Below are 11,926 nucleotides of genomic sequence, written 5' to 3' on the forward strand. Positions count from 1 at the left end.
ATCCAAAGACTTGATATAGATAAAATGGCAATATTTTCCAAACTGTGGTTTGGGGAGTATAGTTCAGTGGTAGAGTGCTTGCCTAGCATGTGCACTGCCCTGGGATGATCCTCAGTACCACACACACACACACAAAATATATATATATAATAAAACCTCTCCAAACTAATCTACAGATCCAGTCCATTCTATCAGAATCCCCACTGGTTTCATTACAAAAACTGAGAAGCTGACCCTAAAATTCATATGGAAATTCCAGTGACCAAGAAAAGTTAAACAAACAAACAAAAAATTGGGAAAAGAATGAAGTTGGAGGACTCACATCTCACATCTCCAGTTTTGTTTTTTTGGGGGGGTTTGTTCTTTTTTTTTTTTTTGGTACTGGGGATCAAGATTGAACTCTGGTCTTTGTGCTTGTGGGGCAGGCAGTGAGTTGGTTTGGTTGAGAAAGGGTCTCACTATATATTCTAGGCTTGCCTTGAACTTACTATGTAGCCCAAGGTAGCCTTGAAGTCACAGGGATCCTCAGCCTCCTGAGTGTGCCTTCAATTCCAGCCAGATTTCAAAACTTACTACAAAACCACAGTAATCAAAACAGAGTGGCATTCACATAAAGGTATATGGATCAGCTGGGCATGGTGGCACAGGCCTGTAATACCAGCACTCAGGAGGCTGAGGCAGGAGAAATCACCTCAAATTCAAGGGCAGCCTGGGCTACAGAGTGAGTTCAGACCAGACTGGGGTACATACTGAGACCTTGTCTCAAAAAATAAAAACAAAAATAAACAAGAAAAAGATATACAAAGGAATAAAATTGAGAGTTCAAAAATAAACCCTTGCTGGATATGGTGGCACATGCCTGTAATCCCAGATCTCTGGGAGGCTAAGGCAGGAGGATCTCAAGTTTGAGCCCAGTGTTGGGCAACTTAGTGACTTAGCAAGGGACTGCATCTCAAAAACTAAAAACTAGGGCCGGGGATTTAGCTCAGTGCAAAGGCCTTGGGTTCAATCCCCAGTTCCAGCATAAATAATTGATTAATTAATTAATAAGCCTAACCATTTATGGGTTTCATTTACGGTTTTCAACAAGAGTGCCAAACAATTCGATGGGAAGGTACAAGTCTTTTCAACTACCGACACTAAATGTCTACATGCAAAACTAATTTGGATTAGTGGCAGGCTGTCAAAGAGAGCCCTGACTTTACGTACTTTTCCCTCTCAAAATAATTCATTTATTGTTTGGGAGAAATATTAATGATTGATCTTGGAATGACATCTCAGGACTATAAGTGGTGTTACATATATGCAATGTGCACCATATTAGCTTTCTAAATCTGAGACATTTTGAATTCCAAAATGTACCTTGCTTCAGGGGTTAATGGATCTGTCACACTGTACTGACCTCATGGAGGGCTTAGCCCAGTGTTTGACATGAATGCTAAGTATTGTACACAATACTCTGGCTGGTAACTGAAAGAACACCCGAAGTACAGTGGTCCCAAGGTGCCAGTGACCATTTCTGTTGAGCAGAGAGGGCTGCTGTGTTGCTATAATGTAATAGAGACAAAAACAAGAAAGCAACAGGGAGAAAGTCAATTTTGGGAGGAAGCCACAATGTATCAGAAGATGCCATACCTAGTAGAGGGTGCTGACTGTGCAGGATTAGTCAACTGAAAAGTAGCCTGCTGTTGTTGAGGGAGTAAGCAGGTGAGCGGAGGGATTCTGCTGGCCTGTCTGGAACGCTCACCCTACATCCTCGCCTCTGCCTCTATTTAGTTCATGAATCACATCCTGGGTCTTTTCAAAATGAGGAACCAGGGTGCCAGGATCTTCTAGGGCTCTGATTAGAAGTACAGCCTCCAGCTCTGATGCAACCAACACAACAGGCACCTGCATCTTAAATTAGTTTCCAGACTGTGTCAAAGTCACTTACATCCTGGCATCAATGGCCTGGCCAAAGAGCCTTAGGGATGGGAGGGATTGGTTGGGAAGCCACGTTGGGGATGAATCACGACCCCACCCCACGCGCAGTTTCCAGGGGCCTCAGGACTAACCCTCGGGCCTCACCTTCTCACTGGGCCAGGCACATCTGCTGACCTCGGTCTACCACTAGACTGTGAGTTCCTCTCAGGTAGGGCAGTGGCTCAATTCGCTCCGTGGGCGAGGGGAAACCCTGGCAAACAATTGGGTAGGCGGCCAGTCAACATGGAGGGAATGTCACAGGGGACAGCGCTGCAGAGGAGACTCGTTGCAAGGCGCGCGTGGCAAGTCAAGGAGAGCAGAGCTGGGATAGGAGCTTCCAGACCGAAGGGGGCCAGGCGGCGGGGTGGGGGGAAGCGCGGGACGCCAGGGACGGTCACGGGGGAAGGGCTCGAGGGAGTGGGCGGAGCCGTCGGGGACACCGAAGGCCCGGGAGAGGACACGGGGGGAAGGGCAGGCTCGGCCTCTGGCACAGGGAAAGGTGGGGCCGTCGCAGAGAGCGGAAAGGTCACTGAGGGAAGGGGCTTCAGGGGACGAGGTGAGGCTGGCCCAGGAAAGGCGCCCTCAGGGGACGAAAGGGCGGCCGGGCGCGAGCCCTCAGGCCTGGGTCTGGGCTCACCTGGGGCGGCTGGGCGGGACGCAGAAGCGAGGTGCCAGATTCCGGGTTGGCAGAGGCCGCGGGGCAGTCAGGCGGGCAAGGGCCCGCGGTCGACAACTTCGGAAGTCCAGGCGGAGGGCTCTCCGGAAGAGGGAACGGCCGGAGAAGGCGCGCGCGGAGCTAGCTCGCGCCAAAAATTCCAAACCCGCTGGGAGGCCCCGCCCAACACCTCCCTGGCCCCGCCCCTCGTCCTGCGTGCGCGCCACCCGGTCTCGTTGGCAGATCGCTCGCTTTGCGCAGGCTCACCGCGTCCTAGGTGCGGGCTGGGCCATGTGGTGGTTCCACTGTAGCACCTTGAAGCTGATTCCTCGTACCTAGTGCAATCCGATCCTGAGATCTTCCTGCCCGGATCCCCAGACCCCCAGGGGCCTCCAGACCCTGGCCCTGTCACCCTCAGCTTTCCCTGGGCTGCTTTACTTTTCGCATTTTCAAAAGAGGTAGTCTTGGCGCTAGTGTGTGTAACTTGTGGACAAAAATTTATAGACAGGTGCAAAAAATAAATCTTCTTTTGCAACTCAAAATTCATTGTTCAGTATGTTTTAATACATATAAAAAGGAATATTTTTGTCGGTTTTTATTGGTACATTTCAGATATACATAATGATAACAATTCATCTTAGGGAATTTGTACCTGTGCTTGTTATATCTTGCTGCTTCTTTTTTTTTTTTCAATTCCCTTCCCATCCCTTCAACCCCTCTTCCCCTTCTTGTTTACAAAAGCTTTGTTTCCATTTTTTTCCTTCTATTTTCTTAAGAAGGAATATTATCGCTGAGTGTAATAGTAGTGCACGCCAGTAACTTCAGTAACTGGGAGACCTCGGCAAGAGTATTCAAGTTGAGGGCAGCCCGGGCAACTAAAAAAGACCCTGTCTCAAAAAAAAAAAAAAAAGACCCTGTCTCAAAACTTTTTTTTTTTTTAAGTCGGGGATTTAGTTCAGTGGCACCGCTCCTGCCTCACAAGCACGAGGTCCTAAGTTCGATCCCCGGTACTCAAAAAAAAAAAAAAAAAAAATTTTATGGTTTTAAAAAAAGATGTCACAGGGGGCTGGGGATTTAGCTCAGTGGTTTTGCCGCCTGCTGCGCAAGCCTGCTGCGCAAGCGCAAGAACTCAAGTTCAATTCCCGGTACCCCCCCCCCCCAAAAAAAAGATAGCACAGAGGTATGCTGGAGGCTTAGTCCCAGGGAGTGGTCACTCTGGCAGAACAGGAAACCCTGGTAGGCCTCCACAACCCCAAGTTACAGTGGGAAACGACACCGATGCGTTTCCCACTCCCAGAATATATGGCTTCCGTGCATTTTCAAAAGCAAGAAAATACCACCCCTTCCAGGAAGCCTCTAGACAGGCAAGAGCCTCCTTGACCTTGCCTCTCCTGCTCACGGCCTCCCTCTGGACAGACCTCAGCCTTTCCAGTCTCTAGGTTTCCCCTTCAGCTCCTTCCCAACTGAATGACCTTGGTAACACATTGTACTCTCTGAGCCTCAGATTAGTCTCCTCTCCTGTAAAAATGGAGCCGATGATGCAAGGATGATCCCTTTAAAGCACTTAAGCTGGGCTGGAGACTACTACTTCCTCACAGAGGGGACCTTTATCCATTTCCTGGGGTGGTGGGGAGTCTTTTTGCTATTTCATTTCTCTCTCTGAAAGTGTTTGCACTTGTTACATACTTGTTATACTTGTTGACACCCATCTTCTCTCAGTCTTGGCCACCAGAACAAGTCCCCCAACCAAACCCCACTGCAGACCTCTAAAAAGTCACTGACTTCAGGTCTCCAGGCCCCTTTAGCACTTGAGCAGTCAGCACACACCCCCTGCATGGACCAGCACTAGGGGAGACCTGGCATAGACCCAGAGCTAGGGGGCTGCAGCCCACCTCCCTGTATTTTTTTTTTGAACAGGGTCTTGCTATGTAGTTCAGGTGGGCCTTGAACTATGTAGTAGTATAGACAGCTAAGTTAGGCAGAAATGTTATAGGCAGTCAGATAGGGCTAGGCCCGAGAGAGAGTCAGGACATAGGTAAAACACATTACAACCGTGTCCAGAGATGCATCCATTGGAGACCAGGCCTCAAGATAAAGACGAAATGACCAGGCTTGCATGCTTCCCCAAAGGATAAGATAAGCAGTAACACCTGGCCTAATGAAATCTAGATAGACATCAGTCACCCCAGTGGGTGACCGAGACCTCCAGACCCATCATTTCCTAGAAAAAGTCTTTGTTCTTTCCATGCACACTTGTTACATGACTTGTTTCCCTATTGGATCACTATTACCTAAGCGAGTGTATTTGTAACCTTATTCGTTGATCATACCTTTAACCCACCTTGTACCCACATGATTTTTGCTTTATAAAACTTCCAGGGCCAGGGATTTAGCTCAGTGGCACCACACCTGCCTCAAAAGTGCAAGGTCCTGAGGAGTTCAATCCCCAAAACCAAACAAACAAACAAAAAACTTTCCTACTCTTAACCTCAGTTGTTCCTAGAATTCATTCTTCAGTTTTAGAGAACATGAACTCGGCATATCAGACATCTAACAGGTTGGAAACTATAATATTTCCCTTATATCATCTGGAGGTCATATTTCATCTCCTGATAACATTTCCTATATCAGTAGCACAGGCTGCCCTTAAAATCGCAGTGATCCTCCTGCCTCAGCCTCCTGAGTGCTGGGATTATAGGCGTGCACCACTACTCCCAGCTCCATGCCTGGCCATATTTTAAAAATTTATTTAAAATGGGGCCAAGGATGTAGCTCAGTGCAAGGGCCTTGAGTTCAATCCCCAGATAGGTAAAATAAAAATAGTAAATAAATGAATGATATATCTATCTATATATCTATCTATATATGTATCTCTATATATGTATATCTAAATCCAGGTAGCCAGTAAGCACACCAGCTGTGGTAGCAGAAACATTAGTGCTGCCCTACACATGAGTCAAGTGGGATAATAGTTCCTCCCTCCTTGAGGGGATTGAGGACTAGCTGAAAAAAAGTGCCTGTAAAGTGTTTAGCCCAGGGCCAAGCACATGTCAGGGGCCTACTCTCAGTTTAGCTACAAGGGTAGCGCCCTCTCATCTGTACTGTTTGCAGTTGTCTAGGCCAGCTGCCTGCGCTAAAAGAAGGCCTCTGCAGGAGAGGGGCCGGGAGGCAGGTCCAGAACCAAAGCACTTGACGGGATTCTGTCGTGAAGGAGGACCCCCAAGCCAGCGCTGCCCTGAGCCGGATTCCCGGGATCCGGGCCCAGAGGACAGCTGGGCGCGCCCCCTTGTGTTCCGTCGCCGTAACAGCACCGCGGGGCTCCCCCCAGCCGCGATCACCCAGACAGGGCCACCAAAGGAACAAGTGACCGTCTCAAATGGAAACACGGAGACCCTAACGAGAGAGAGGGGACTGGAGACTGTGGTGGGCACTTCTGGGGAACTGACTACGTTCTATTTGGTTACATAGTATTTGCTGCCTAGTATTTTTTACACGATACATCACGTCTTACGTGTGCTTCTTTATGAACGCCATTTCACACTTGCATAAAGTTTTAATAAACTGGCAGGTGGGGCGGAAGGAGTTAAAAGAGGCCAGCTTTGCACGATGTGAGAGCTTGATGCTTGGGAAGGTATCCCAGAGGCGGCCGAGGCTGAAGCTCAGGTCTGGGCCACAGAGCTTCTCTGAGATGCGGAGCAGGCGGCCAGAGGGGCCAAGTACGCAGCTGTGGTGCAGAGGTGTCTGCTCACAGGCGCCTGGCCGCCGCCCAGCTGTCCTCCTGAATGCCCGCCCTCGCACGTGCTGCTGGGGTCAAGCAGTTGCCTGCGAGTCCCTTTTGACAAGGGCTGAGCCATTTTAGGCAATGCACTTCCTGGACCTTATCCACACTTCCAGCAACCCAGCTGTTGGTTTGCCCTTGGCCAGGGCCCTGCTCTTCAAATTTATTCCTCTGTTCAGAGGCTGGGCCATGTCCCCTCAGGCCAAGGTGCCCAGTAGTCCCGGCCAGGGCTCTGTCAGGGCCTCTCCAGGCCCCAAGACCTATAGATTCTCAGCTGGTCCTTCCTGGGGTGAAGTGAGTCCGTGCTGGGGGTGGGAGCTGTGGTATCGTGCTCCTGAGCCATGGGCAAGCTGCCCCAAGGTCCCAGGCTGCCTGGCACTTTCCACAGGCCCATGCCAGCACCCAGGCAGCTTGGCAGCGGCCAAGCAGCCACACAGCCTGCACTCATCCAGGGCCCCTCTCAGGCTCTCTCCGTGCCCACTCCAGCCAAGCGTCCTGGCACCTTGGGGGTGAGCCCTGTGTGTCTGCATGTCTGAGTGTCTGAGCTTGCATGGGGGCCTCAGCCATCCCAGGTCAGAAGCAGACTGGGGTAACTGGGCCTGCAGCCTGCCCAGAGCATGTGGAATGCTGGGAGTGCGACAGTGGACTTGGGGCCCTGAGGACTGCCTGGGTTCAGACTCCAGCCCACCACTTAGCTCTACCATTTGTGCCAAGTGCCTTCCTGCCTCTGTTTCCCCACATGTAAGTGAGGATAAATCCCAATAGCACCAGCACCATGGGCCTTGCTGACATCACTTTAGAGGAGGGTGAACAGTTTCAGAAAACCAGATTCCTGCCTCAGGTCTCAGGCCAGATGTTGTGGATATTGAACCCTTCCTGAACCCAGCACCCAGCCTGCTACCACCAGGCCACTGAGCTGGCCTCCATGAGGACACCAGGGAACCAGTGCCACCAGCCATGGGGTGTGGCAGATGGCCTGGCAGGAAAGCCCTACCCAGGGAGTCCCAGCTGTCCTAGTCCTCCCACCCCCTGCCTTTTTGTTAGTATATGTTTGCATGCATTCATTGTGGGGAGTTGGCAAATATATATATATATATATATATATATATATATATATATACATATACATATATACATATATGTATAATCCTTTTTATTTCCTCTTCATCTTCCCTCTGTTCAGTGCTCCCCCATCTCCAGATCTCCAGATCCCCTCCCCATCTTCACAAAGTCTATCTCCCTGTTCCCTATCATTTGGGGATTATTTACATTTTGGGTTTCTCATATGAGCAAAGCTATGAGATACTTAACCTTCTATGTCTGATTTACTTCTCTTAGCATTATGGTCTCAAGGCACATCCATTTTCCTATGAGGGACTTGAATTTATCCTTCTTTTTGGCTGAGTAATATTCCGTTCTGTATATATAGCACATTTTTCTTTAGCCATTCATCTGTTCATGGACATGTAGACTGCTTCCAAAATTTAGCTGTTATGAGTTGTACTGCCATAAACATGGATATGCATGTGTCACTGTAATACGATGTCTTTAACTATCTCAGGGATATACCTACGAGAGGTATAGTGGGTCAAATGGAATATCTATTTTTAGTTTTCTGAGGATTCTCCATTCTGATTTCCAGGGTGGTTGTACTAATTTACATTCACATCAATAATATAAAAGGGTTTCTTTTTTCCCCACAACCTCACTACCATTTGCTGTCTGTTTTAGTTTTTGGAGATAGCCATTCTTTCTGGAGTAAAATGGAATCTCAGTGTTTTTTGTTGTTGTTTTTTGGTACCGGGGATCGAACTCATGCCCTTGCACTTTCGAGGCAGGCACCAGAACCACTGAGCTAAATCCTTGGCCCCTCAGTGTTGTGTTGTTTTTTTTTTTTTTTTTGGTACCAGGGTCCTTGCACTTTTGAGGCAGGCAGCAGAACCACTGAGAGAAATCCCTGGCCCATCCCTCAGTGTTGTTTTGATTTGCATTTCTCTAATGGCCAAAGATACTGAGCACTTTCTCGTGTACCCATTGGCTGTTTACACTTTTTAAAATTTTTTTTGAGAAGTGTCTATTCATTTCAGTTGCCCATTTTTTCAATTGGGTCTTTTATTTTTGAGGTTTTTTTAAAAAAAATGTATTCTAGATATTAGTCCTCTGAAAAGCAGCTGGCAAATTTTTTACTCATTCTGTAGGTTGTCTCTTCATTGTTGATTGTTTCCTTTGCTATGCAGAAGCTTTTTAATTTGATATAACTCCATTTGTTGACTGTTGGTCTTTCCTGGGCTCCTATGGAATAGCCAGGGCAAGGGACCATTCCTGAGTCCCTCCAGTGGCTGGTGGACTCTCCCAGCTTCCTGGACTCCAGGCAGGGCAGGAAGTGGGTGTGTGAAGTCTGCAGGCAACAGAGGGGCTTCACACAAACGTGGACGGGTGCCTGTGGACATGAGCCCTGGGTGCAGGCCTCGTGGGTGGGGAGAGAGAGAGGTGGCAGGGTGCAGCTGGGGGAGGCAGAGGCAGAGAAGGAGGTGAGGTGTAGGCCAGCTCTGTGCTGGGGGCCAGCCTCTGAGAGAGGGTACCTGGCTCTAGCCCCATAGCCTGCTGGGCTGGACTGGGTCCACAGTGTGGGGGCTCAGGGACCTCACACCAAAGAGCCCCCCGCCCTTGCTCACTGTAGCTGCTCTCCATACCCTTGCCTGCCTGGCTGCCAGGCCTCCTCAGCCAGTGGCACCAGGCAGGGCTGGCTGAGTGGGGGACAGGCCAGCCACAGGCAGGGTGTGGAGCTTCTGGACTCAGGTCCAGGGGTGGGGGCTGAGGCAGTGCCATCCCCAGCTGGCTCCATGGAGTCCACAGACTCACTTGAGGGAGAGTGGTGCCTGAGGGCTAGACCCCCACCCCAGCTTTTGCCAGGCCTGCCTCTCCTGTCTACCCCATGCTCACCCCCCCACCAGACTCCTATACCCGTCCTGACTGCAGGCTCCACTGCTTACCACTCCCCCCAGGGATGAAGCTGCTCCTTGTCCCCAGGAACCCTTCACAGCCAGCCTCTGCAACCCTTCCACCCTAATCTAAGGAATAGACCCTGAGTTTGTCTCCAAAAGTTAGAGCTGGTGAAGATAGGCAGGAGCAGGCCAAGAGGGAGGGCCTGGAGCTGAGCTTTCAAGGAACAGCAGGACTCTGAGGCAGGAGGATCCAATTGAAAGTTCCAGCTCAGCCCCATTCAACTTATCAAGACTATCTCAAAATTTTAAAATGAATCCAGGCACGGTGTTGTGCACCTGTGACCCCTGCACTCTGGGAAACTGAGGCAGGGGGATTGGGAGTTCAAGCCCAGCCTGGGAAATTTAACAAGACCCTGTGTCAAAATAAAATATAAAAAGAACTGGGGACGTAGCTCAGTGCAAAGGCCCTGGGTTTGATTCCCATTGCTAGAAAGAGGGACTCTTGGACAGGCTGAGCACCGAGTAACCCATCCCCATGTGTCATTCTTCCTCATAGAAAGACAAAGAGGGACGCTGGGGTGGGAGGCTTGAGTCCCTCTGGCAAGCTAGTACTCAGCTGGAGACAAAGCACCTTTTTAGGCTGGGGGGTCCCTGCCCTTGCAGCCTTGGGATCATTCAGGATAGTAGCTGGCTTTTATAAATGTGGCCTGCCTGTTACAGTTTGATACACTGTTGCCTGCGTAACTGGGCAACACTCTGTCCCCTGCTTCCTGCTACCCTGGGGAATAACCGCATCATTTGCCTGTCAGCCACACCCATGCTTCTGGTCCTGGCTCTGCCCCCTGTCTCCCCAGCTGTGTTTGGGTTGGGCCCAGGGTGCCAGCCTTCCTCACCAGCAGCTTGGGGGACATCTGAGCCTTCCAGGCCTGGCACCAGGGCTGGAGTCACTGATGAGGGGGTGGGGGAGCCTGGGGAGCCAGGTGGGGGCCTCTCTCTGCTGTCAGCACACGTGATGGATGAGGGGTAGGGCAAGGAGAAGAGCCAGGGGGCTAGAGGCCTGCCTGCTGCAGGGGGTTGGGGGCTGGCCTCCTGGGGTCTGCAGGCAGAGCCTCTGCCACTCACAGCTGGGGCCTGGGTAAGGCCTCCCTCCCAGTGGTGGTGTTTAAAGGCCCAAAGGGTGTCCAGCCTGCCCACTCCCCTGGCATCATGGGCACCTGGGCCTTGTCCACAGCCTTTTTCCTCCTCTGTCTGACTCCTGAGAGCCTGCAAGGTGGTGAGGACAGAGGGCTGGGCAGCTGGGATCAGGGCTGGGAGAGAAGAGCATTGGCCAGGGAAGGTGGAGGTATGGAGAGCCTGAGCTGGCAGAGAATTCAGATAGGACCTTTTGGGTGTATAAGGGTGCCTGGGTCTTATCCCCTCTCAGTCTCTGGGCTCCCACCCTGTGCAGCACCCCCTCACTCCCACAGGGCTGGACCCACTCTCTTCTGGTCTGAGGAAAGGTAAGCAGCCCTTCTGAGCACTGAGATCAAGGGAGAAGGCCCCTGTCTCCTGCCCTGGGGACAGCCCCAGGTGTTCCCTAGCTCTGAGACTCCAGATGTGAGGTGCCTTCCTATCTTTCTGGCAGGTAGCATTGTCAGTGGTCAGCTCAAGTGTAGGACAGGAGAAGCAAGGTCTGGAGGTGGGACAGGAGGGGAGGGGACACGGTGAGCTGGAGGGGCTGAGGGTCACGGAGGGTCTTCACTCCAGGGGCCTGTGGGGTGCTAAGGGTAGGTGGAGGAGCTCCTTCCTGAGATCTGAGCCATTTAAACGGGTAGGGGGAGTGGGAGGAGCCCAAGGGGAGCCCAAAGACCCTCAGAACTAAGACAAGAGGGCAGGAGGGCAGAGGTGGGCAAGCTGGTGAGAAAGAGGGCACACCAGGGTGGCATTTGCTGCTTTCTGGCTTGGTCCAGGGGTCCTGTACCCCATTTGAACCAGAGCCCCATGACTCCCTGACTCATTGCTCCCTCTTCCCACAGTTCTAGCTCAGAATGGCTATGGAACAGGTAGATGTGGAGCCAGGTAGAGCTAGGAACCAAGATTCTAGGGGTGTCCCTGGGAAGGGGGATTCCTGAGACCCTCAACCTACTGTCCTCTCTTTGTCAGGCATTGAAGGGGGTGCTGTGCCTCTGTCTCAGCCTCAGACCCTTTCTCCATGCCCAGGGAGCTCCAGCTTCAGCTCCCCTCCTGCCAGACTGCTCTCTTGGCTATGTCCTTACCCTCCTGTGACCAGCCGGGAAACTGAGGCCCAGAGAGGGAGGGGTGGCATCCACATTTGGCCTTCCTTGCCCACTCCTGAGTTATTCCCCTTCTCTGTAACCACAGGCTTTGGGAGTTCAAATGGCTACAGATCAGGTAAAACTTTCTGGAGGATGTGGTCCTCAGGACATGGTACCCCAGCTTCTGTTCCTGCTGCCCCCACCAAAGCTCAACTGCTCATTTCTACCACGGGCTATGGCCCTCCCAGTGGGCTGGGAGCAGGTAAGGGCTGGGCCAAAGAAAGGGGAGTCTGGGGGGTATTATACTTCAGGTCTCTCTCCCTAGCAAAGA

At 51.2% G+C, this 11,926-nt stretch overlaps 1 pseudogene; it reads left to right on the forward strand.

The window, feature by feature from the left end:
- Positions 1-3,083: 3,083 nt before the first annotated feature.
- LOC147820958 (small nucleolar RNA SNORA40) lies at positions 3,084-3,201 on the forward strand (annotated as a pseudogene).
- The last annotated feature ends 8,725 nt before the right edge of the window (positions 3,202-11,926 follow it).

This window comes from Heterocephalus glaber, unplaced genomic scaffold (genome assembly GCF_053883595.1).
Source record: "Heterocephalus glaber isolate CG9 unplaced genomic scaffold, H.glaber_assembly_v1.0 deba00001781, whole genome shotgun sequence".
NCBI classification, from domain to species: domain Eukaryota; kingdom Metazoa; phylum Chordata; class Mammalia; order Rodentia; family Bathyergidae; genus Heterocephalus; species Heterocephalus glaber.